Source organism: Sycon ciliatum, chromosome 3, assembly GCF_964019385.1.
Source record: "Sycon ciliatum chromosome 3, ocSycCili1.1, whole genome shotgun sequence".
NCBI classification, from domain to species: Eukaryota; Metazoa; Porifera; class Calcarea; order Leucosolenida; family Sycettidae; genus Sycon; species Sycon ciliatum.
The window spans coordinates 9785836-9792293 of record NC_088645.1 but is presented as its reverse complement, the minus strand read 5'-3'; positions in this window follow the sequence as shown (position 1 = coordinate 9792293).

Below are 6458 nucleotides of genomic sequence, written 5' to 3'. Positions count from 1 at the left end.
TGCCATACTGTTGAAGGACTACATCAACAGGAGCGGTGGTATCATGCCAAACAGAGGAAACGAGTTGAAATAGTAGTCAGTAACGAGCCGGTTAGTCAGTAGTGCTGATGCGAGAGCAGCTCTGAGACCAGCGCAAATCAAGCATATGGACATGTACTGACATCAACTGCTTCATATACAGCACATACATGTTGAGCCTTTCGCTCACATAATTAAGTTTCGCGTTTTCCAGGCTACCACAGTGCCTGATCATCCCAAGGTGGCAGATTTAGTGCTTTGTGCTGAGATCGAGGTGGTGAGTCCAGTCCCCTAGATGTACTAGTCGCTGAAAGGAACAATCAACACGTCAGAGTTACAATGTCATGTAGAATTGTAGAGGTACCCTAGCAATCCGCTGCAGATTTACTCCAAATAGATTACACAACAGCAATCATGCACGATGTCATGTACGTGTACCGTGGTGAACATAAGCAATGAAGACCAGGGGGCAGGTGGATAATGATGATAATGACTCTAATAGACAACAACTCTTAAGCACAAAAACTGTTCTTTGGTTGCAGGGAAAGCTACCAAGGGAATTTAAGGAACAATTGTCTTTCACCACCAGGAGTCCAGGACTCGAACTAGGGACGTGCGCTTCAAGCCAGCAATGAAAGAAAGATCTTTTCATTAAATATTTATAATTTGGCGAGTCGGCTACTATAACTCTTTTTCGTTTTGGGGGTTAGACAAGGAGAAGTAGCCATGTAGGGGCGTGAGCCCGATGAAAAATAAATATTGTGTTACCCGTAGATCCCATTGCCCTGTTACGTACACGTTGATGGTAAGTTTGCCAAATCCACAAACCAACTTGCAGGATTTGAACCTGTTACCCTCTGTTTTCCAGCTATAGTCTTCCTCCAATGCCTGGCACCCAGGACCAGAGGATTACACGCTTTCTGTAGTGCTCTAAATAATAATACTGGTATTTGCAGCAGATGACTGCAGTGATAGGTTCGTGAGTTGACCATATGATACCACACGATGCTTGCAGATAACAGCAGGAACAATGCACGTAATGTTGTGTAGATCTTAGTATCTACATGCCTTGTGTGGGATCATTCTGCTTGTCAAATGAAGAATGTCTTGGAACTGTGAATGAACGGACAGAATGAGTGTATAACAGCAACGAACTACTCATTGGTTTCACAGGAAAGATATCTGCATACAGGAAAAGTCTAAAGAAAAAAGGTGACTGGCCCCAACAGGACTCGAATGCAGTAAATTGAAGTATGACTGAAAGGTCTCTCACACCATTAATTGTAAATATACCAAAATTGCAATATACATGCACTTTAACCCTTTAACCGTCAGACCATACATTTGTGGGTCGAATTCGACCCATCATTTGAAATACTCGCACTGGAATGATTTTTTACCCACGATAGAAAATTTACTATCGATTCGGTTGCGATTTTTCCACGCTTTCTGTTGCAGAAATCCGCGTTGAGCTTCGATGTAGTGGAGCAGAGTTATCAAGCGCTGAGTACTGCACGCTTGTCACTTCCGCTGCGCTGGGCGCGCGGCTGACGTCGTCACGGGATTTCCCCGTTTCATCACGCGCTCTGTGACTGTTGCTCGCAACCAACGTCTTCCTCACGAAATGCTCGATCTCTCAAAAAAAAATTGAACAATCTACGATGAAGGAGACGGCCATGGCGGAGTTTTGAATTTGTCATTTGCATGCCCGGCGTTGAGACGACGTCGCTGCGTTCCAGCGCTGGTTGTGTGACTGCTGAGGCAAAGAATGTGGTATCATCGTGCTGGTCTCGTCCAGAGCTTTCCAACGAGCCCAAGATTATTAAAATCGAGTGAGTACAACTAAAGTTATGACCTGGCAAAACCGCGAAAAGGGAAACAAGCTAGTTTGTGTAAAAAAAAAAAAAAAGTAAATTATCGTATCCGTTCCCGAAGGGAACTCACGACGGCCGCTAACACCCGATAAACCCTAGCGGCAGATGCAGCGCCTAACGGTGGGGGTGAGTGGGTAAGTCTCACAACCACTGGCACAAGTGCCGAAAGCGACCCCATTAGCTGCATCCATGTACCCCTTGTGCCTGGCCACAAGTTCCCAGTTGACTGTGGGTAGCAGCACGGCTGGAAAAACCGCTCCCAGGCAGGACTTGAACCAGGTACCTCTCGTATCTCAATCATGGTCTTTGACCAACCCACTGTGCCTGCCTGCTAGTTTGTGTCGTTTGTGTAAAAGTCACCTACTGTGCCTTTCGCCTTCGGCCGCATCCTTCAACATTTCAAGGAGGTGAGAGGTAGTTGGGGGAGAGGGGCTGGTGATTGACCAACCAAAGACGCTGCGCGCCATACGGATAGACTGGAAGCGTGAGAAAATGCTGAGATAAATTTGCAATGCAAGCGCCCATAAATGGTATTGTCGTTTCATTGCACCCAAGACAATTCTAAGAACATAGACTGAATGCTAATATAAATTGTTTGCAAGGCTAATTGTTAGACATTCAGGAAATATTGTGTGAAGGATAATTGGAGAAAGGGATGAAGATAGAATGTAGTAAACCTGTAGACCTAGCGCTCAAACAGTTTAGATGTTAAGTGTGTCAAATTGTTTTGCCAACAAAACAAAAAAGTCGATGGGTTCGCGTACCGGGCAGGTCAAGAACAAGGAGTCGTACAACTCCCTGGTCAAGAACCGCCTTTCCGCTTACGTGGGACGCCACCTCCCCGTGATCAAGCGTCAGATGCTGCTCCTAAACGGTGGGGGAGGATAGATCAGATCCACCAACCAGAGGCCAAAGGCCTAAATCCCATTTGCCACATCCATGTTTTACTCATGCCAGGCCACGAGTTCCCAATTAACTGTGGGTCGCAGGACGGTTGGAAAAAATCCTTCAGCTTCCAAGTTCTCAATCATGGTCTTAGACCAACCCACTGGGCCTGCCTTTTTTGGCAACAACATTCCCCAAAAATGAGAATTTTCGTAGTCTCTTTTTAATGAATGTACAAAATACAAGCAAACCTGAGCATGGACACATAAATAGAATGCTGTACGTTGATAGAAATGCTAGGGGGGAGGATAAGAACATTTGTTTATTTCACAAAGACCTCTGCTTCGTCTACGGCAACATTTTCATCCGAATTGCCCTGATCTGTAGAAATACGTATCTGTACTTGATCAAAATTAATGTACTAGTGTCGAGTTGGCGATGAAACCATGGCATGTCTGTGTTGTCACGACATGTACCACCAACAGTACATTGACTGGTGTTGCTCCATGTACCTGGGGCTGGGCTGAATGTCCAGGGCCTGTAATGACTACTAGTACCAACAAATGATGAAGATTGTGGTCGCCATGGCAGCGAGGCGCTGTACTAAGATCATTACGCAAGAGGTACACAAAAGGAAGTAAATAGGGCTATTTTTTGTTGTAACTCAGAGTTTCATGACAAAAACCAATCATCAGATGATTGTCTGATGATTGGTTTTTGCCATGAAACTCTGATTTACAACAAAAAGCAGCCCTATTTACTTCCTTTTGTGTACCTCTTGCGTACTACGCTCTGCCCATTCCGGGTATTTGAGCACTATTGCAGGTTTAGGCGCACAGCCTATGTGCTAAGATTATTACAACAAGCTGCGTATGTCCATATATGACGCATGAATTATGGAATCAAGCAAGAGTACGAGCGTGAGATCGCCTAATCACAGCCCACCGAGCGAAGGGCTATGATGTAGGCTGATCGAACACGAGTACGAGTGTTTTGATTACGATAGACATGCTTATTATACCGTTCACACTACAAGTAACTTCAACCGGCGGCGTGTACCGCTTTTGGTGTGTTTTCAAGACATGGTTAGCATTTCGGTTTTTGACACAACGATCGACTTGTGATGTAACCCTAGTCGGAATCGTACCGTTCCGATCTTCCGCTGAACAGAGCTTTCTATCGTCGAAACAACCGACAGTATATTGGGTGTTGGGTACGAGTACCGTTGAGTTTAGCGTGAACGGTAAACTACTAACCATGCACCAACGCTTGAAAATCAAATTGAACTTGTAAATACATCGTTAAGGGCTGTGATTGGCTGGTAGAACATGAACACGACTGTTTTGATTGGCTTTCTGACATGAACACGCACTTCGGTCTTCCTATCGCGCTTGAAAGCACGACTCAACCTTCTCTAGCCCGAATCGTGTAAAAACATGGAGCTTGATCAGTAAATCAAAGCCCTAGTGGAGCGGGCTTTGATCGTAAAATCAAAACCCGCCTGCGCGGGTTTTGATGGGAAAATCAACATCAGCGGAGCTCGGAAGGACTGGATGAGTCGATGTCTTATTGTCTAGTGAGACATCAATTGAATGAGCCGGTTTAATAGATGCGTCCAAGTCTTAAAACTCAGTGTGCCGTGACTACTAGTAAATGTATATCCTCTCATGAATGCGATGATGTCTCTTGACCTTTGGCGAGAAAGGGCACATGAATAATCATCGTGATGCCGTAATGGTAGGTGCTCAATGGTACGGAGATAGGCGCCAATGAGAATAGTTGTGCTATTTTTTAGCTGCTGCACAACTCTTTCTCATGTGTTTCTTTTCTCTCTCTTTCTTCAAATACTATTCCTTCATTTTTACAAACCACACTTCAAATGTTTTTCTCATTTCAGAAAGCACGGCTTCATGACTGAGACTGACTTTACAATAGAATGTACCGCCTTAAAAGTGAGGACATACGGGTATGTACGTTGATGCAGAATTTCGATACGATTTTTTTTTATCTACAAAATCCACATATCTCCAGACACTGGGGTGAATGATGGAGTGTGGTGGTGGGCCCATTAAGATCTCAGCTTCATAGCTCCATGGACGCACCAAAGGGAGATTGGGTAGGGAGGATTAGGCCACCCTTTATTTTTTCGTTGTGTAACGTCCGCGCCCGCGTACCTTTTTGCCTCCGACCGAAAAAACCCAAGAAAGTAGTAGTACCAATAATATGCGAAGTTGTAAATACATGATTGTGTTGTTTCACAGTGTGCCGATCATGACCTTAAACTTATAATCTTTCCTCCCGGGCATGCCTTTGTCTTGTGTTCTTTTTCTTTTTTTGTTGGCTTTTAAATATCGTACGATGTGTGTCCTAGTAAAAATCCAGATGTAATGAATTCATGACATGCTAACTTCATGCTACGTACCTGTTTTGTTGGATTCATCAGGCATGTGCTCCAATGTACCATCAAAGGGTGTTGTTCTATGCCTGCAAGTGCCGTTAGACCCAGAAATATTGTATATATCACATGCTTTACTGGTCAAAATGTTTGATTGGGGTTTCCAGTTTTTGGAATGGGCTTTTGTTTTTTTTCGCCCTCCCGCGTACCTTTTCGCGAAAAAAAGGACGTTAAACAATGAATTAACAAAGGGTGGCCTTAAATTGAAAAAGAAAACAGAAGAAAAAAATGGAAATATTGTATTGCTCAGTGAGCAAAAGAATAAGTTAAGTATTGATGTGAACGCTGTTAGACTTTTAAATTCAAGAGGAGACTGTGAGGATAGATTACATGTATGTACAAGCAGGGTAGGACACTGTACCCTCTTACTCGCGTATGCTAGGAGTGGCCCAGTGCCAGTTCGTTCTGAGGAGATGGTGGTGATAAGCTGCTGTCTTGAACTTTTGGATGTTCTTTGGGGGAAATGGGTGGGGAATAATAGAGGAAAGCAGCTGGTTCCAAATTGGGATGACGGAGAGGGGAAAGGCTCGGCTCACATTGTTTCGGGAATTGGCAGGAAGAACATTCTGTAACTGATGGGGATGCGCGGTGGACAGTCGTACAGCCTGGCGGGTGAGGTGTGTGGTCCTGGGTTGGTGTGTCGGGGGGTGGAGCCATTCTCGACAGAAGAGAGGCAGAATTATCGCAAAGGGCTTTATACAGGAGGCAGAGGGCAGCGATCGTGCGGCGAATTATGAAGCTAGGAAGCCAGCATTGCGGATGTATTGCCTTGATGGCTCGCTCCTGCACCCGGTCCAGCCGATTCAAGTGGGAAGGAGCTGCCCCCATGCAGACGATTGGGCAGTACTCCATAACCGGAGGACAAAGGCTTTGTAGGCTCGAATCCGGGCAGGAATAGCCAGCAAGTGAAATGCCTTGCGCAAGGCTCCGAGTCTCTGCGTTGCTCGGACTAAAACAGTTCGGATATGCCGGCTGAATTTTTCCTGATGGTCAAACGTGACGCCAAGTACTTTGATGGAGGGCTGCTCCTCGACAGGAGTTCCATTGAAGACGATGGTGGGAAATTTTAAGGGCCTGAGGTTTGGCTGGCTTGAACTGCACGTTCCAATCCGAGCCCCAACTGGATACTAGGTCAACAGCAGCCTGGAGTACTCTAGCGTTGTCAGGAACAGCCGCGAGAGTTGCAATTTCGGCGTATAGGGTTGTGTCGTCGGCGAATGAGGCAA